This window comes from Electrona antarctica (assembly GCF_951216825.1).
Source record: "Electrona antarctica genome assembly, chromosome: 6".
Lineage (NCBI taxonomy): Eukaryota > Metazoa > Chordata > Actinopteri > Myctophiformes > Myctophidae > Electrona > Electrona antarctica.
The window spans coordinates 38,861,121-38,882,829 of NC_136811.1; the positions used below are offsets into that span (position 1 = coordinate 38,861,121).

The 21,709-nt window shown below is 41.5% G+C and overlaps 1 long non-coding RNA gene across 1 annotated transcript in view; it reads right to left on the bottom strand.

Annotated features, from left to right (window-relative positions):
- Window positions 1-21,709, bottom strand: part of LOC306924595 — an 88,869-nt gene that overhangs the window by 63,054 nt on the left and 4,106 nt on the right. The window lies entirely within an intron of this gene.

Genomic DNA, 21,709 nt, shown 5'->3' on the forward strand with positions numbered 1-21,709 from the left:
GAGGTTCAAATCACTACACATACATATCTTACTGGGGTTCAAATCACTACACATACATGTATCTTACTGGGGTTCAAATCACTACACATACATGTATCTTACTGGGGTTCAAATCACTACACATACATGTATCTTACTGGGGTTCAAATCACTACACATACATGTATCTTACTGGGGTTCAAATCACTACACATACATGTATCTTACTGGGGTTCAAATCACTACACATACACATAGGGAAACACGCCCATAACTAATACAAAGTCAATATTCATCCTTCAAAAAAGAGCGATAAGAATAGAAAATAAAACTGCTCACAGAGAACCATCTAACCAACTGTTTATCAAACTAAAAGCTTCCTAGGTTATGTCTACTGCTAGTGGACCGGAAATGCGGCTTTTCAAAATAAGAGCTCAAATGAAAAAAATGCTGGCGTGAATTAGATCCTAATTTTTCAATAAATGCTGGCGGATTAAGAGTTGAGACCTGAGGAACATTCTACAAACAGTTTTCTGGAAAAAACAACAACAATATAAAAAAGCAGATCTACAAGTTCATACAAGCTCACAACGCGTAGATCAGCCAGCGTAAAATCAGCCATTATGACGCCATCAGGGCCCGCCAAAATACATTTTAGTCGACTAAATCGACTGTAGATTTAAATCGACTAAAATCGCATGACATTTAGTACAGTAAAACTAGACTAACATTAAAGCATTTCAGATGACTATATTATGACAAAAACTGAATTTAACTTTATTCAAAAGACTATGGCCCTCATTTATCAAACGTGCGTACGCCAAAATATGGGTGCACGCCGAAATTACCGCAATATTCGGCATTTACCATTTCCGCCAAAGCTTGAAAATGATCTTGTGCCAAGACAAAGATCATGTCTAGTCGGGAGCTGTCGTACGCTTTGTCCTCACCTGTTTTTCTGTCGTAGAACAGTGGAGCAGCATTGTTTGACCAGCTGAGAGGCTGTCACAGGCATCGAAACATATGTATTCACTCCTAAAATGTTTATATAAAACTGGTATGGCTACATATAAAAAAAAGAAGAAAAAAGTAAAGGAATACATCAACGATGTGTCTTTGTGTCATATGAAATTGGTAGGAGATTTCCAACTTTACAAGCAATTAAAAACAATGTTGCAAGTTAGATGCGTAAGCCATTTAAACAGTGTTTTGCAACATGCGAGGATTTGGGCTGTCTGTGCTGAAATATTTCCATGACGGGACGTTGGAGAGTATAGTGCAGTGCTGCAGCGCGGAGAGTCCCAACATGGGTAGCCTACTGTAGCCTAATCTACAGCAGGCTGATGTCTTTCTGGAGTTACAGTATGTGCAATCTCCTCCTTGTTTAATAAACCTGACGTGTCGCTCGAATGCTAAATGTGCCGTGCCAGCGCAAGTGGGAACGCATCGGAGATAGTATAGGCTAACCCAGCCTGCAGCCCACCACCACCACCACTGTCCTGTGCCACATGAGGCAGTTGACATCCCAGCCACTGCAGCGACTGCGAGGCAATCTAAATAGACTGTCGAACGTGCATGGTCAGTTGGTCACGGTGTCACGGACGGACCACATGAGTGATAGAGAGAGACAGACAGGACAGGAGATGCACCTTGCAAAACAGCAGCGTGTGTGCGCGCCTATTTGTTATTTAATTCATGGTTCACAGGTTCAGGTTTCCGTTCACTAATATATCTTGTTGTAGCCTATATTAAATGAATAAAGACTTTTAATTTTAATATACAACTAACAACACACAGCAGGCGCGTAGCGTGGATCAAAAAATGATTGACTGGGCAAATTAGCATGGAGGGTGTGTGTGTGTGTGGGGGGGGGGGGGGGGGGGCGATAGGTGTGAAGTGTGAACGGTTTGGGGGTCCATTTAAAACAAAGGCGGCTTGCATGCTGTGGTTTAAACCAGAAATTTGCATGCACAAGGGCTGCCAAAGTAGGCTATCTTTTATTGTTTTGTGAGGCAAGGTAAGCGAGGCGAGAGGAGAAAAAACAGACAGGGTAGGCCTTCAGCTTTATTTAATTAATGCAGATGTTCGTTCTTTCTTTCTTTATACAACACACCAGTTGGGCTTGCAAGTTGCGTGTGCGTGTGTGTGCATGGTTTCCAGATCGTACTGCAGTTGTTCATGTCACAAAAACGAGGGCGAGGCTTGATTTCATAGGGCGTGCCAGATTGATTTCAGCCGTCACATTTATTACTGCTAGGAATGAGATTAGGAAGGATCAGCTGTTTGCGATCACTTTATAAATGCAGACGCGACGTGGGTGTACTACGAAACCTACACTCGAATTTGGGGCAGAATTTACACTCAATTGATAAATGAGGGCCTATGACTAAACTAAAATCAAGCCAAGAACAACACCGCATGGCACAATGCATTCTGATTTCACTCCAACCTCCGACTTGTTGATGGGGAAGCATGAAAGGACCAGCCATGAACGGAAACGGCTTTGGAAGGACTTCACTCGTGTCCTCCCGTGTGCAATGCTTACAGAATGAACATAATAATTATGGAATCCCCCTTTGTTTAGATTTTGAGACCCCTCTGTGATTTGACATGACATGACATGACTTTAGAGGGTTGAGTAGATGAAAATGTTTCGAAGAAAATAGGGTCATAATATGACCCTATTTTCTTCGAAACAGAATTTGAATTTGAATAGTACAATACCATTTAATGGTACTGTACTATTCAAATTAAAATTCTCAAATGTCAGCACGGACTGATGTAGCCAGCCGTCCGATATTTGATGGAGCCCGCACACCACAGGTACAAGAAAGACGTTCTTTATTGAGAATTCTGACAACGTTTCGATTTATTTTATCTTCATCAGGTCATGTGAACATACACAAAAGATTACTGTAGTCTATCAATAAAGGCAAAGATTTTTTGAGGGGCACTAGCCCTTCCTATGTCTAGCATTTAGTGTGTGTGCACAAACTATGTCCTATACAAACATTACATTCCCATTGACAATGAATGAACAATTTTATGTCATAGTGTTTGTGATCGGCCGGAATGAGATGATGATGCACCAGCAGTACACCTTACATTGAGGACTATTTGAGGATAACCTTTACACGGTTTCGGTTGTCCGCTCATAGACTGCGTGTGGAAATGGGAAGATGGAGCCGCATACCACCTGAACAGCGGTTTTGCCAATGTGAGACTGGTATACAAAACGAACAGCACATACTGGTGTGTCCCCTCACACAAAATATCAGAGCGAAATATGGACATGAGGGTATTGATTTGAGCTCACTCTTTGTGGGCACTAACAGAGAGACATTGCGTATGCTACATGCCTGCCTGTCACTAGTGGAGCAATAGAAAGCTCCTGTTGTAAAGGGATTCTTTATTGTGTATTGTATATTTTAATGTATTGTACCTTTTAAAGTTTTTGATTCATGGGATTTGTATTATTGTTTGGACCCAATGTTTTATACATTTGTCAATAAAGTAACTAACTAACTACGATGATAAGAGCACCCCTCACTTCACACAAGTGTGGTTTTTGAGGGGTGCCAGCTTTTGTCCCCACACGTCTCATATTTGCCATTGACAATGAAAGGAGAAATTAGGTCATATGTGCCTCAAATATGATGTAAATTTGTGGCAACACAAACATTAAATGTCATTGACAATGAAGGGAAAATTTACGTCATATTATGTAGACCATACATGGGCTCCTGATAATCTCCTCTCTGGTTTCACTCTGCTTCTTTTAATGCGACTCCACATAATCCTTTTATTTTTTTAACATCCTGATCAAGTAAACCCTTAAATTTGTCCTGAGCTTAGTCTATCAGACAAGATCATGATTTTAACCGAAGAGAGACAAGGAGATAAAATACCAAATATAGGATTGGAAGCATAAATCCAAATTCGGCATCTAAATGGTGGTGGCTTCGTTATGATGGTGGCATTGCTACAGGCTCAAACAAGTCTCATACAAATCGCACTTGCATCTCTTAATTTCAATCCGGGAAGCCAAGCACAGTGGCTGTTTACTGCAGTGTTATTCAGGTTCAGACCATGACACACATTACTCCATCCGAACCTCATCTTGGCTCTGAATGCTGTTTATTGTACTGTATTGACTTGGGGTTCCTCCAAGTCGCCACTGTTTACATTGGCCTGCCAATGCCCTAGCCATGCTTCTCAGTTGGGTCTGGGCAATTTGTGCTTGGCATCCTTGAATAAGGTTTCCCACCCCCGCCCCCCTAATGAGGCTGAGAATGACCATTCATCCGCTGGGGGGCCCTCGATGTGCAACAGTTCAAAAATGTTAATCACCCAAGCTTTGGCAAATTGACAGAGCGCCATTCACTACTTGCTCGCGGTGAATGTGCGCTCTCTCAAGCTTGTGTGTCTTCTCCTGCAATTCTGAAGGAGTTCCTTCTGACCCTGTTTTACAGTCCTCAGCTCACCTCTCACTCCTTTTTTTCCATGTTAACGGACACTAGTAGTGGCACTCTCATCCACTATGATGGGGGTGGGGTGCTGCAGTCGGGATACAAGGTTCCATCCGGGCTCCCTCCATCATCATGTCAGCTTTCACTGGGAGTTCATCCCGCATAACAAGAGGGGCTTGTTTACACTCACAACTCAGCTAACCTCCCTTGGCCACAATGATAAATGAACACCAAGCTGCAAGCTATGCAAACATGTCTAGCGCAACTATATTGGATAGAGTATTATTTTTGATACTATAACCGTAAATGCATTTTTTTTTATTCTTGCAATATCAGATAATTATTTTCACACACACACACACACACACACACACACACACACACACACACACACACACACACACACACACACACACACACACACACACACACACACACACACACACACACACACACACACACACACACACACACACACACACACAGCTGTTGAGCTTTTCTTTATTGCTTTGATTTTATTATGTGTTGAATGTATAGCAAAACAAAACATGGCCTTCTTGGTCTCAGTTTATCCCGAGATCCAAGTTTCCCAGGTCACAAAATGGATTTCTCCCCCAGTGCAAACAGAGTTATCTATAAGATTCAACACTGGCCAACTCTCGGTTCACTGAAGCCTCTGCTCTTCATCACTGTGCACAACATGCACAACATGCTCAGATGGATCCAGATCCAGATTACACAGCAGCAGTAGCTAATTCCACCCCGTAAAACAGGATAGGCCGGTATTCGACACAATTGTGTTATTGAACACCCTTTACGTCTGTGTGTTGGTCAAAAAAAAACACACCCGTGTGAACTGAGTGGTGCAAGGTCTTATATAGTCTGATCAGCTATGTCAGTGACGTCACACACTAACCATAGCAACCATGCTCTTTTTTTTGGTACGAACAAACAAACACGGGTACACGGTTACAAAGCCAGTTGTTGGAGTGGTTTGCACCACTCAAAAGCGCTTTGACAAAACCAGCTAACTCAATTGGATCCTCAGACTGTCTGCTAATCCAGTTAACTCCACCAGAGGGGGTGTTAGCTAGTTAGCTAGTTTTGCCCTCTCCCCTGCATGGCAGAAAAGCTGCAGACTCAGTGTGGAAGAAAACAAATCAGTATTTTTGTCCTACACAAAGACTAAATTCCCATTGCCAATGAATGGAGAATGTACGCCATATGTGGACGAGCAAATCGACATGTTACATCATGCTGATGTACGATGATAAGAGCGTCCCTCACTTCACACGGGTGTGTTTTCTGAGGAGAGCATGTTACAAGAAATTAGTTCATAAGCTATAGCATCCGTGAACCCCTCTTTGCAGACGTTAATATATAAAGTCCTGCATTTGTCATGAAGCATCAGGGCATTAATTCACATGAGAATGTGATGCATTGTGAGCTTGGAGATCCATTATCATCTGTTCTTATCAATGATGGACAAAACGGATAACTGACAAGTTATCTGACAATATATAAAGTCACAATAGCAACTTTAATGAGGCAGTTTAACGAGACTTTGTTTTAAAATATAAGGTTCTATTTTTGTTTTTTAACTTTCTGAAAAATGAAGTTTGAGTTAGATGGTTTCTACCCAACAGTAGAGATCTCTTTAAAATATATGTTTTAATTTCCATTTCTGCTAAGCAGCTACCTAGCAAGGCTTACACAAATCTGCTTTTTTTTGGCTCAGATTCAGAGCTTCCGAAGTACAGACTGTTAGGAGCATTTGAAAATTGTCAGAGCCAACACGTCTGTCTTGGGACTACACACAGCAGCAGTTTATAACCAGAACTCATGGCAGGGCCTTGGTGAAACCCTCCATGGTGTTAATGACTGGCAGCAACACACCTCCCTAGAAACTAGGTGATGAATTGCACTAAATGGCACATTTCTGGATGAATTACTCTAAGGGGACCCAGTGGTAAATGACCCCCTTTCTAGACTGAGGCATTTCTCTGAAACTAAAATTGAGTGAGACATTTCAAAGGATGGAAGCTCCTGAATAAACACATACATCAAGAATGATAGACTTCATGGAAAATACTTAACGAGAAACATTTCTTTCCACTTTCCTTTCACTGCACGGTCGAGCCACGCCGTTTGTGATGTAGTTCCATTGCAGCAGCTCTGCTTGCGGCGGGAGAAGGGATCGAGACATCTGTCGTTGACAGTGATGAAACAAGCATTTAACACAAGGCGACAACCGCCACATGTAGAAGCATACCATCTCAAGGTGTGGAATAGGCACTGTCATATTCTTAATCATAATATTCATCCTAGCAGCGAAGCCAGATTAAACAGCCCATTACCTCTGCTATCATTAAAGCATAGGTTGACAAACTTGACATACTTATGAGTTGAACCTATTGTAGAAGGTGAATGTTGGCAGTACAGTACGTCATCACAGACATACCTTGTTGTGTACACTAAGTAATGTGTGGGTGCGTGCGTCTCCATGTGTGGAAGCCTATATCAAATTAAAACTACAAACTAGACCAATCTTAACACTTTCCCTCCCGACACATAGGCGGGGATCATGAGGCCAGTGCCAGTCAAATGTGCGAAATACCACAGTAGAAGAAGAGATTCATAGGAGACCATTAGGCTGCGGTAGACTGCGATGATTTGTTTTCCTTCCGTGGATGTTAAAAGAGGGGATAATAGCCTTCCAAACACTGGATTTTGGCTCATTTTGAGGAGAAAAAGGACTATTAAGCGTGCGCACGGTCGCATCGGATCCGTGTGGAGGCTGTGTCACATGTGAGTAAATGGAAATAAATAAATAAATAAAAATATTTATTTATATGTATTTTTCTCAATACTGACACAACCGGAAAACGTACTGCTCTCTCATGCCCTGAAGGCAAACCTCAAAATGTAAACACATGGACCAAGGGAAATAATTAAGCTTTATTGCCTGACAGCATTTGTCTTCTTAAACCAGCTCCAGATATGCAAGTGTCAAAAGGCAGGTCAGATAACATGCTGTAATCACTGCTGTTTACACTGCCTCCTCCCTCGTTGGGGATGTTATACTGCTGACTTAACAGAGAAAGGTTATCAAGAAAAAAGTTCAATCAGTGTTAACGTGGGTGTTATACCTAGGGATGCACTGACTGAAGATGTCAGAATGAGTTGAGCCAAAATGGTTGCAGGCTTGCATATCAGTATACAATATAAATTAGTACATACACCAAATTTTGGTGGTCAAATGCGTAAGTGCAACCGAGCGCTCAATGTTAAAGCCCAGCTGCACGGGGTTTCCCGGTCATGAATCCACGGGTCCGCCTGTAGTCCCTCCTCTTACCACTAGGGCCCAGTGCTTCAACGTTGGAGTGCCTCACTGGCCCCTTGAGTAAGACAGCCCTCCCCCTATCCACAAGGAGGAGCAGTGCACCAAAGCATTATGGGAATTGTAGTCCAGGAAGGAAGTGAGCCCAGTGTCTGTGTCTATATGCAGTCAATACTTGGTCTGGGCTACTTTTGAACAAATGATTTCCTCAATGGGGCGTGGCATGGAGGTGATCAGTCTGTGGCGCTGTTGAGGTGTTATGGAAGCCCAGGTTTGCTTTGATAACAGCTATAAGTTCATTTGGATTGTTGATTCTTATGTCTCACACCTTCCTCTCGACAATACAACCTATTCTCTGTGGGGTTCAGGTCAGGCCAGTTGGCTGGTAAGTTAAGCACAGTAATACCATAGTCAGTACACCAATTACTAGTCGTTTTGGCATGATGGGCAGGTGCCAAATCGAGCTGGAAAGGAAAATCAGCATCTTCATAAAGCTTGTCAACATACTGAAGCACAAAGTATTCTAAAATATTGGTTTCTTTCCACGTTATGGAAAATAATGTATTTTTAAGTCAAAAACATGATGCATCGTGTGGTTCACTTGCAAATTAGCTATTTTCTGTGAACAAGGTGGTCGTGCGACAAAGCATAAATTAAGCTTTAGCTGAGTTCAGTCCCATCAAAGGTTTCTGTCCATTCCATGTTGATTAATTGCATCCGGCATCAGAGGCCAATGAGACTGTGGTATCTGTCCTCTGCCGTGTGTCTTTGCTCTCATCCATGTCCTTGGGTTTTGTGTTTCACGAAGATTCATCCTAAGCTAACTTAACAGTGGTTAACACATCCCTATAGTATTAAGTTGTTAGTACAAATATACCATGCCAATTCTCCAGCGAAGAACTGTCAATGCTGACGAGATCTGCAAGGATAAAGTCACCCCAGCATAATTTCCATTGGGGGGAGGGGTATCCTGGTCATTATTCAATATTGTGTATTTTATTGCCAAATCAATCAAAGTTGCTTGTCACATGTGTGGCCGGAATAAGGGTTAGAATATTGAGGTGACCATGTATTGTTATTAAAAGTGGAAAATGACACAAGCACAAGTGACATTTTTATATACTGTATAGGGAAATGAATGAGACGACAGGGAAATAATCAATGACTCTATAGCCTATACAAGCCTGTACAAGTGGATGTGGATGTGGTTGACAGTTTGAGCTACAACTGTCAGGGCCTCTTGAAAGATTCCAGACTGTTTGCAGAAAATGAGACTACAAAATATGAAGGCAATATCCAGCAAATACTACACCTAGGAAAGGTGAAGTAAGAGGAATGAGAGCTCCTATTAACCTAAAAATGAAAACGAAACTAATATCTGTGATGATATTGAATTTTGCTGTTATTGTTCATGTCATGTCTATGAATTGATTACATATGGCCTAAAGTGTTTGACTGTACTCTGTTGCTGTTTATACATTTCAGTCTAATAAACTATTCAATCAAATCTGAATGATTATAAATAAAACAAGGCAGCATTTGAAAATGTCCTATAGCATGATGGTAGCATCTCTTGACAGAGTATGTGGCCAATAGTTCACCATAATTATTAAGTGCTTTCCTGTCTTAATTAATTAACTGAGCCCAGCTTGCGTTCTTTTAGAATGAAGTCAAGTTCAATACACAGCAGATTCACTATTGGAGGAGCTCTGGAAATGTGGAGTACCCATCCGCCCCCCCCCCTTCCTCCCTCAGGCGGTGAAACTTTTAAGGCAAATCTGTCAGAGGGAGGAAAGGGAGGCTGTGCTCTTCATGCAAGAGCTCACCTGGGAGAGTGACAAGACCCTGCTTCATGGGTCTGCGGTTCCCTTCATGTACAACATTTGAGCTAATAGAAGTCTTCATCCCTGACCAACCTCATCAGGGGCTTACTCCCAAGGAAATTATGGGGCTAAAAATGGCCGCACAGCAGCAGGAGGGTAACCGGAGGGTGTGGTAGTGATGGAGGGGGGATGCTCAGACAGGACAAGGGGATAGCTTTACAAGGTTAGATGAGATAAGGATATCACTGTGTGGCAATCAGAGCTAGGTGTGCTGACATTAGGGTGACGCACAGGGTGAAGGATGCCAGTTTTAGTTTTAGTACATTGTGGTTCAGAGGCACAGTGGGAATGCAAACACATTGACCACGTGTGTTGTGTCAACTTCCAAACCTTATTAATCAGTCACTGATTGATTGCAAACAAAGTCCCCAGTGAGGACATGTACAGGGTAACGTGGGCACATACATTAACGACTCTTTGGATACTCCTCTGGTGAATAGAACAGCAATGATCCAAACATCCAAATAAAAGCCTATCCATTTTGTCTATGATTTCTGGGAAGTGAATGACACCCCCAAATTAGCTTTTAGAAAGATGCATTACGGGAAGGGCAAGGGTAGTGCCAAAACCATGCCGTCAGTGCCACTTACCAGGGAAAAGCTCCAGATAAACATATGGTGCATTCAATCTTTCTAAGCCTGGACGGGTGGGGTTGGTGTACTGCAATGAGCGATACAGTGAGGAGTTCCATTAAGGGCCGGCTGCTTGTATTTGCAGTTGGTTTTGCAGATATATGTGCACACTCTGTCCCAGTGTTATATGAGTACCCATTTCCCTTGCTGATATCCCCTTAACAAGGTTTTGAGTTATGCAAGGTGTTTTTTTTGGTGTTTTTTTTACAAAGCATTATGTCAAACTCCATACCAATGGATCAATTAGGGGCCTGGGCAGTGAACCGAGGACAAGTACTCAAGTATAGTGCACTCACTACTTACAATGTATACCATCACACAATAATTATAAACCCTATACTCAATCATTTAGCATCCAGTAGCGTTGGAACTAAGAGCATACATTCCTATTCCTGAGTGCCTGTGTCCCTCTGACAAGTCCAAACTTACATTTCCGCTAACAGAACCACTACAGAATACTAGCAGACAAGCATCTCACTTGCTTTCCCTTGCTATTTGAAACAGTTTGGAACACAGGAATCTTGCCAAGTCTCATTGATACATGACAGTGTATCACCTACTTTACAGACCACACGCTCCGTGAAGTTAATGCCCTGACCCTCCCTAGAGACTAGATAAAAGAGAAAGGAAATCTCGCTGCATTCACACTGACCTGCAAGGAGGGACATTTGTCATAGTTTCGGAGTGAACTGAGGTCATAACTTGTATTTTTTGGCACTTATTCACTGTGGTAGATAGTTGGAGAACGAAATATTTTCTTTTTTCCTTTTTCATGCTGAAGCACTTCCTCCCGAGAGCCAGCTGCAGCTGCAGCATGTCACAGAATTACAAATAACACCTGCCATTTTTTTCAGAAGCCACGTAAGGACAAACCCTATACCATTCCAATATCTGCTGTTGTTTTGTGGCATAATTGGCATCCTGGCAATAATACAACTGGACAAAGGAAATGGGTTCTTTCTCTGGAAACCATGTCAGATGATTGCATGATGGACACTTGGACAGTGACAGTGGGGCTCTTCTCTCCAAATACCCTCCTAAAAGGAAAAAAAAACACGACGAAACGACACAAATGCCATTCACATCAGCCATATTATTCGATTAACCGTGAACGTGAATTTGGTATGGAAGAACATACATAAACAAGGCATTGATCTGCATTACAACTTGGATCTGTATTGGACAGATTATACATAAGTGGTTGGACAGGGTAATATTACATATTATAATTTATAAGTGGTTGGATAGGATAACAATGCAAAGGAATCAATATAAATCTGTACTGTATCAACAGTGCAGTTCTGAGGATTCTGTGGAATATTTTTTCACATGAATGAAAAGGCATGATCTGAGGGATTTGTAATGCAACATAATTTGGCTGAGCCGCAGACTTAATATTTTACTTGCTTAATCAAACAGAAAGAAAGGGTAATGCACACTTACTAATTGGATTGCATCGTTTAATTCGATAATAAGAAAGGAGGGAGTGAAAAAAAACAAAAAAAACAAATGAGCTCTCATATTCATTTATGCAATTAATTCCAATTAATATTGTAACTGTCACTACACTGGGAATCAGTAGTACTGTATTAAAAGGCCTGCACTTTATGCTCCTGTAATACACACAGAGCAATCAAGTAGCATTAAAAATGCCGTTAGTCCGAGTAGCAATGCTTTCTTGTTGCTGAAAAAGAAAACAGCGCATTTTCAAAGAGGTGATGCAAACGGACTGGGTTTTTTTTGTGCTTTTATCTTTCTAGGTGTTATCTTTGCACTCACATGTCTATGCATCTAAAGCAGTCTCACAAACACATATACTTTGGGGCAGATGGGGTTATTAGCTTCAGACTGACTGATTTTATGCATGTGTTTGAGAGATGTACTTTGTTGCATGGGGGGAAAAAACTGTGTTGCAACATTAACCCTAATCAAAACTGACAGTGATTCTCCATGGCGTGCCATTTGTTGAATTGCAGGGCACATTTGAGGTCCCACCATGGTAATGGGAACATTAATATATAGGGCAAAAGCAATATCGAAAAGATATGGCTATAGCGTATGTCATGATAAATCTATTATGCTTTATATAAGGCTGCACAGTCCAATATAAATCTGACCAAAAAGACCTCTGTGGATACCAAGCAAGGTTACACTCACAATCTCTTCTCCTGTTTTTTTGTTCTTGCTTCTGATCGCATATAAAAGCAGAAGCATGCCTGCCTTGTAAAGCTACAAGCTAGGTGTCCTCATTGTCTACCCTTCCATAATGACAAGGTTCCCTTACATCAAAGCCGTTTAGACAATATATGAACATGTTGCAATCACTAATGATCCTGCAGTACTGCCTCAGTGCTACAATGTATAGTTGTCAGGCGTTATTCCGCTTTAATACTGAAAGAATCCGTGCAGCCGGAGGCACTGTCCCTAGGGAGCCCAGGACATATGGTGTTGAGAGGAGTGACTTGTTATTTCTAACAAAACAGACTCCCATGGGACCAGTTAAGTCGTAATGACAGTATGGAATAAATTGACAAGAGCTATATTTCTCAGGTAAATGAACAGGCCCTACTCTCTGGTTTCTTTTTTTAATTCATTATCGCAGCTCATTTCCTTTATGGGAGGCAATCGTATTTGTTTCATTGTCATACAGTTTCAACTGTAGTTTGTGGTGAGTTGTGGGCTTGTTGTGTTATAGCACCAGGGGCATGTTCTCACCTTGTAAAGGCTAATAAGAATTTAATCACTTTTAGTACATCATGCACTGGCAGGCCAACAGGCGTGTAAAAACCAGTGTTCTCATTAGAGGACGGAACATTGATTAAGATTAAAATGTAGATGTGCAACAGCGCTATGAAAACTAATGGCCAGGGCATCAGAATGTCACCAGTTATTAATGCACTGGAGCCATCATATGGCTACCCCAATACTATACTACTTTGCTTTGTTTTGCTTTTGAAGTCGTTGTCCCTTGTTTTTCGATAAAGGAGTAGGACGATCTTGAACAGCATTACTCTTGTTCTTCATTCTCAATCCAATATCATTAATAAGAAAGCTCATAACACATGCTTGCTCATGGTTCACCATATTATTAGTATTGTTTCAATGACTAGAGATGGAGATGATAAAAACAAGGCCAGACATGTAACCTATATGGAGGGCCAGTTCAGTGCTGCAGAGAGGTGCATATAGCTACTCAACTATCCTGGAACGGTCCACAGATTACGATCAGCCAGCGTCGGGCAGCTCCCCACAGATATCAACGCATTATCACAGGTTTAGTACAGCCTCTTAATCACACCAGGCACAGAAATCCATTACTCTCTGTCACTCTCCCCCCACAACTCAGGAAGCCAGATCCCTATCTGCCATTTGAATGTTATGGTCGCTCTCATTCTATCTTCCCTCCAGAACCTTAACGCCCCCCTCCCCCCATTCCCACCCGTTCCCCCCGTGCTTCCCTCAAGACCTTTCCAGCTGCCATACCATTAACTTTTTATGTCTGTAGGATTGTGTGCGTATTCATTTGTGTCTCCAATCTAGCAGTATCATTTCAACATTCTATCAGATTCATACCTCTGCAAACATATTGTCCCCCCACCTGTCAACAAGATGCATGACATATAGTGCACTACTGTAGGCTTTCGCCAGTGTCATGCTTTGATCATGTACAGCTGGTATACAAGGACCAGACTGTTATTACGGTAAATTGACTGACAAATGTTAACTAGAATGACATGGATTTACATTTCACTCTTATTCCCTGGTGTTTTTATTTCAGAAACTCTAATCCGCATAGAACGGATAAACTTCAATTTACCAAACATCATATGGTGGTTTTGGAGATGAAAAATACAGCTTCCACAAGATGGTAAACACAACAGACACTTTTTGTTTATGCCTCAGCGCAGACTATTTTTGCTTATAGAAAAATCGATAGAGCTTGAGTTATCAAATCCACCATGTGTTGAAGAGGGAGCCAAGGGGGTGGGGGTAAGCGAGCGGCAGCAAAATCGATCCTGAGATATTGCCTTATTTAACAGGTGCCATAAATAGCAGCATTATGATGTTAACTATTGCTGAAGGTACCAAGAGGACAAGGAGAGGTCAGACTGCGAGTTATGTCCAAGTGTCTCCAATGTCAAAGTTATTCTCCATACTTTGTTTAACTTCAGACCGGCTTATATTCCTTGTTCAAAGCACTGCTGTCTTCCTTCGATATCAATTAATAAATAGTTAATTAATTAATAATGCAGTGTGTCATTTGAATTACGTCAGAATATCAGTTATGCTGAACTAAAGTAACGATAAGCTAAGTTACAAGATGCAAAGGCCAAAAATGCACAAAGCAAGGATAGTAAAATGAATGTGCAAGTTAAATAAAGCAGACATTTGTGACAACGCACTGAAGACCAATCAATGGGGACAATTAGTGGGAACACAAGCGGTTTTACAAGCGGTTTACAGACATTCGGAACGGAATTATCAATAACACTAATACACATTTAAAGGGACAAGCAGTGCTAAATTGACTCCAGTAAGTAAATAAATAAATACAAAATAATAGTGAGTGCAGATGAGCTATACTGTATAATGCAATCCAGGGGGTCTGAATGTCAGTGACAGGAGAGACAGCACAGTTGGTTCCAGAATTGTAGAACTGAATGTTCAAATGAGACACAATGTACAGTGAAAACGTGAGTGTTAATGCAACTCTGAAAGTGTAAAACAAAATAAACCTGTAACTGACTACTAACTGTCCTGCATGATCACGTGTTGCACAAATGTAGTAGGCCTATATACACTAAAGAAACTGTTTCAGCCCAGGCGGTGGCGTAACCGTCTGGGCACCGGACTGGTAATCCAGTCGCAGTGTGCCGCGGGTTCGACTCCCGAGCCCGACACGGCCTTTACTGCATGTCTTCCCCCATCTCTCTCCCGTTTCCTGTCAGCCTACTGTCTGTCCCTTCAAAAACCAATAAAAGGCGTAAGCCGCAAAGAAATATCTTAAAAATAATAATAATAAAAAATAAACTGTTTCCTAGGCCCATTTCTTATGAACTCTTGCTAGTTCTGCCAGTAAGAATGAGGAATTCATTTTTTTCCCTCAGTGATTAGCTGGCCTGCAGATGCGAGCCGAGACTACATGGCAACATGCCAGCAGCATCTGTTGAACCTGTAGTGGCATCCTTAGTGTGCCCTACACATTCACAACCTCAGATATAACCTCTCCAATTCCTCCCACCACCTCCATAGGTCATCTCTGCATGCGAGCTGTCTTGGCACAACTACAGAGAAACAAAGGTCCTGGATAAAAACATTGCACAAATTGCCCAATGTCAAAGCTATGCTGGGCCTATTCACCTTTTAAGGATCATTACTGCTTCAGCTCCAACAGCGTAAACGCAAATTAAAAGCGCAAAAGGGTTAAACCAAGGAAAATAAATACTCATGGGTAAACTGGTGAACAGCCAGTTAAGTAAATGTACACTACAACACGAACAGAGGCACTGGGGGCCGCACATACTGTGCAATACATAGGGGGCCACGCAAGATATAGTATGGACAGTAGACTATTCATATCACACTACAACGATGTGTTCAACATTTACATACAGCTGAAACGTTACATGAACAGTATTCTCCAGATAGGCCTAAAAATGGTCTGGATGATAGAGAGTTTGTTACTGGCAAGCAGAATTGCACCTGTGTCTCAGTGTTGCAGAGCCCAAAGAAGATAGAAACTCTGCTCTAAATCCACAACAGACCTGTTTGTTTGGCTAGTGGAAGTGATTTAGTGGTGAGACATGGTGTGAGAGGGAGAGGGAGAGACGGGGGGGTCTTACTGTCACTGTTCATGTTCCTCCCGAGACAGCCAGAGAGGCATAAGAAGAAGAGTCTTATAGGTTACGGGTGCCACACTGCAAATGTCACACAAATAGATGAGTGTGTAGCCTCTCCAACCGAGTGGGAGAAGGGGGTGAGGAGGAGAGGTCAACCTTAGAGTGATGCTGAAAACCAATAGAGCACATTGGTGGCACATTCGACCACAGCCTGAAATGCGACAGAAAATCAAGGATCAGAAGTCATCCATCCAAATTTTTGCCTCCAATTTCAAAAATATAAGGTCACTGTGGCCTTTTCTTATAATGTATACAGGAAAACAACCAATTGGAAAGCAGTGCAATTTTCCGGATATGGCTAACTACATTTTAGAGAAACATGAACTGCACTGTGGAAAAAATACAGCACATCCTGGTATCGTTTACTCCAAGCCTCATTAGCCAGTTTTTACTTTATTAATTTGGATGGACATTGAACATAAAACTCTTTGGGTGCCAAGTACAAGATATTCTGTCTTTTTCTTCCAAGACTCGGAGTGCCAAATACGAGAAAGACGAGATTTGGTGTTTTCTGTGGTTTTACGCTAGATGGCGCTCTTCGCTAACCTATGAGTCACTGTGTAACCCTCAGCCATATATGGAACCAGGAAATCACGTAGTTGCTAAAAACAGATCCCATCCATTCTACAGATTTTTTCACATGCCTTTTGCTGGGCTTCTGTATAGTTCCTCTTCCTGGTCCGCCATTATGGAATTTTCAATGGAGAATAACAAAGGACTTGCGGACCCGTTTGACTTAAAAAAAAAATCCTGCAAACACCTAGCACACCCGGCACTGTAATTATCAATATTCGGGGGATCGATCATAGTGACTACCTAAAGGTTAGGACAAATGGAAAATCAATATAATAATTATTTACTGTCATTGAAAGTATAGAGTTAAAGAAGTTAAATGAACAAACTTGTACTGTGCAACTGCAGAAAGGTTCAGTCAAGTAATGTCTTGGTGAATGTTTCCATCAAACTTGGCTCATTATTTTGTGAGCCGTTTGTTTGGTTGGGGCAGAGTCGTTGGTGGAGCTCAACAGATGAGGTCTCTCTTTTTGAGCAGCTGTTGCAGGATATTGATGACCTCATTAGAATGCTGCCTGCGGCACAAGGGCTGACTTTGAAGGACTTCCCATATGCAACGGCACAAACCGACACTGATGCCTGTGCCACGCGCTCGATGCCAAACGGCACTTCCTAACGGCCATTTCAATTTGAGAAGTCAAAGGCGAGGAATTGTGACGGAGGGGAGGGTGTCGAGTTTGTGTGTGTGTGGGTCTGGGTCCTCTATCCTCTCTTGAAACCGCATGCCTTTTGTTGCAAAGTCTGAAAGAAATGGCTTTCCATTGCAATTCCCTTTGCAAAAAACACAATCTAATTAAATGCAGGTGTGGGGTTCGTTCCAGTCATGTCAAACTCCATGTCAAAGAGAAAGGTGTCAAACGATCCTGTTTATGCCATTATTTTTATCGCCTTAAATTGAACTGTATTTCTGAGACACAAGCTGCCATTGATAGCTTCATTGGGGAAAGGGCTCCATAACACAGGGACTAAAGGCTCATGAGCATGAGATATAAATTATTATTTTCAGTGTCAATGGATTAACAATTTTGTAGCATTGTGTGGCTATTACAGTCAGTCAAGCATGACCACGGTAGCCAAGTCATAAAGCACTAATAGTGAGCAGTGCATGTTTTAATAATGCATTTTACTGCCAGATTAAGTGTTTGGCTTTGTTTACAAGTGCATATTTGAGACGGATGTCCTGTTTCATGGGTGTTGGTTTACTGTCTGTCAAGAGAGATGTCCTGCCAAATGTTCTGCCCTTGTTTAATTTGCACATAAACCAAAATTTTCAAACAAAGATATGTGAAATAATGCATGTAAACCCATCAAAATATGTAAGACCATCTGCCTGGCGAAACAGCAAATAATGTATTTTTTTGAAAGGTAGAATAAACATCATGGTTGTCTAAGAAAATAAACGTTTGATTAGATGCAATTCATGCATATCACATAAACCGTTCCTCTATACTGTACTGTATAACATTCTCACAATGTTCACACAAGTGATAGCAGGTTTTCAAAGTGAGACGATTTTGTGTCCATATGCATTGTAAAATAAAAATATTATAACCCTGAGCATAGTACTTTTTTACACTTTAACAGTTTACTGTGCAGTGTGCACTGTTAGCCCACAATCGGCCCACAGATGCATTTGGACTCAAACAAAGAATCCAGCCACAAACGGTAAGCCCACCGGAGGTACCAAACCACTGTGCCAAGTCTTCCCAACTGTCACTTATGTTAATGAGCAGCTTAGGCTCCACATACCAACCACCATATCCTGCGAGGGGCTTGTGTTTCATTAGCAATATTGTTTACTTCAAGGTTCTCATGCGGTGAGCAGCATTGATTTTGACAGCACATTTTCATGTAGTTTTAGTCATAGTCTTTTGAATTTTAGTCAACTGAAATGTTTTAGTTTTAGTCGACTAAATATCATATGATTTCAAATCTAAAACATTTACAGTAACTAAATCTTCAGTTGATTGTGGCAACTAAAATGTATTTTGACGGGCCTTGATGGCAGATCCTAGTGCCTGATTTTACACTTGGTTGCATGCTGAAAATAGCCGATCTACAAACTCACAACTAAGGTTCTGCTATAAGATCTGCTATTTTTAGAGCCCATCAACCCAACATCAAATGACTTGTGTTTTAGTTCTACTCGATCTCTTCTCCACTAGTCCCTCCCTAACATTTTCTCTGTCTAGTTTTTATTTGTTGACGAAATTGTCAATATATTTAGTCTTAGTTTTTATTTAGTTTAATATAATTTAGTTTATCAGTGAAAAAAGTTAGTCAACGAACATCTTTTGTCATAGTTTTAGTCGACGCAATCAATGCTGCACCATATCCTGCGAGGGTAGATCAGGGCCTTGTGTTTCATTAGCAATATTGTTTCTTTCAAGGTTCTCGTACGGAGTGATGGAACTGGAGGAAGGAAGGTGACATGCCAGTTTTGGACTCCCATCTGCAGGCTGCTCAAAATTGGCCTTCACAGCCCATAAACCTCTCCCTTCAGCCAGACAGACACCCTCCAGCTCCCTCCCCATGGACAAGCCATATAACGTGCTCTCATAAGACAGACAGAGGAAGTGTGCATGCATGCATGCGTGCGTGCGTGCGTGCGTGCGTGCGTGCGTGCGATAGCTGGAGACTGCTCACATGGCCAAAGTGTATCACTGTGAAGTGACAGTCAGGGGACAAAATGAACGGCGGTAAAAGGAGCAATTATTTGTGCTCTCCGCCAGAGAACTAGAATAGAAGACTAATTGGAGTAGATGGAACTCCCATAAAACTTGCCGTACTACTTATCTAAACCTTTTTCATGATACACACAGAGATGGATGAAAGCCAAGCCAAAGCCATTTATTTAGTTTATTGTTTATTAGGAACGCATTAGCTACTCTTCCTGGGGGCCACACAAAATATCACAAAATAAACATTACATGACAGAAATAGATCAGTGTTGGGTAATGTTACTTTTAAAAGTAACTCGTTACGTTACAGAATTACTGCCATACGTGTTCTGTTATGTTACAGGATAAAGGATACCTTCTGAAAGTAACTTGTTAGATTACTTTTACAATTAAACCTCCTTTGTGAGGAATGACATACTGCACGCAATATCCCCATTACAGCTCATTACATTAAGTTTGGTAAATATAAAATCAAGAGTGCAGCCTCTCCAGGGGGAGCCTCTCCAGGGGGAGCCTATTGTCTTTCTGTACAATTGATGAAGACGAACTCCGAAAAACCATATCTCAGATGACATCATCCTCCTGTTCATTGGACACAATTCCCACCACCTTTCTCAAAGAGGTTTTAGACAGTGTGATTGGAGATATCCTAAAAATTGTAAACAGCTCTCTACAATCAGGCGTCTTTCCAGACTCACTGAAGACGGCTGTAGTTAGGCCCTTACTCAAGAAACACAATCTTGATCCCTCTGTGCTGGGTAACTACCGACCCATTTTTAATCTGCCCTTTCTGGGCAAGGTTTTAGAAAAATGCATCTTTCATCAATTGGATGTGTTTCTACAGAACAACAATGTGCATAACAAATTCCAATCTGGCTTTAGGAAAGGCCACAGCACAGAAACAGCACTTGTAAAAGTAATGAATGATCTTAGGGTGTCTGCTGACAAGAAACATGTTTCCGTTCTTTTACTTCTAGATCTAACGGCTGCATTTGACACGATTGACCATTCAATTTTAATACAGCGTCTGGAGCACTGGGTAGGCCTGTCTGGCACGGCCCTGTCCTGGTTTTCCTCCTACCTAACAAACAGAAGCTATTTTGTCAATCTAGCTGAGTTTGACTCAGACAAACACAACATCAGTTCTGGTATTCCACAGGGCTCAATTCTTGGTCCTCTGTTATTCTCCCTGTACATACTGCCATTGGGAGAGCTCATTACCAATCACGGAGTCAATTTTCATTTCTATGCTGATGATACCCAACTATATCTTTCTGTAGATCCAGATGATCTCTGTGCCTTAGACCCGCTGTTGACCTGTCTGTCTAGCATTAAATGCTGGATGAGTGAGAACTTTCTCAAGCTAAATGAGGATAAGACAGAAGTTCTCATAATCGGTTCTAGTGAGCAGAAAGAATCGATAAAAAGCAGACTTGGCAACCTGACTGTAGAAAGTAACAGTACAGTAAAGAACTTGGGGATCACTATTGATTCTGAACTGAATTTTAATTCACACATTAATCATGTTACCAAGATTGCCTTTTTTCATCTTAGAAATATTGCACGAATCAGAGCCTATTTGTCACTGGACGATGCAAAAACGCTAATCCACGCCTTTGTTTTTTCTCGGCTTGATTACTGCAATGCACTTTTTTCTGGATTGCCTAAGAAATCAACTGACAGATTACAACTTGTCCAAAATGCAGCAGCCAGAGTCTTAACTAGAACTAAGATGAGAGAACATATTACTCCAGTCTTGGCCTCATTGCACTGGCTTCCGGTTGTTTTTAGGATTGATTTTAAAATTCTTTTACTTGTTTATAAAGCTCTCAATGGTCTCGCACCTTCCTACCTACATGACTGCCTGCCGAAATATGTCCCAAACCGCCCCCTAAGGTCTTCCACTGCTGGCCTGCTCGCTTTGCCTAAAAAAATGGCAACTAAAAAATACGGGGAAGCAGCTTTTTGCTTCTACGGGCCGACGGCGTGGAACAAACTCCCACTGTACCTTCGACAGGCAGCCTCTGTAGACATTTTTAAAGCTCAGCTCAAGACCCACTTTTACACCCTTGCTTTTAATTGATTTATTTGTCTTTTTAAAAAAAATGTTATTCATGTCCTCACTGTATTGTTTATGCCCTGCCTTTCTTTTCTTTTTTGTGTAAAGCACTTTGAGCTGCATTTCATGTCATGAAAGGTGCTATACAAATAAAGTTTTATTATTATTATTATTATTACCGGAGTTGCCGCAG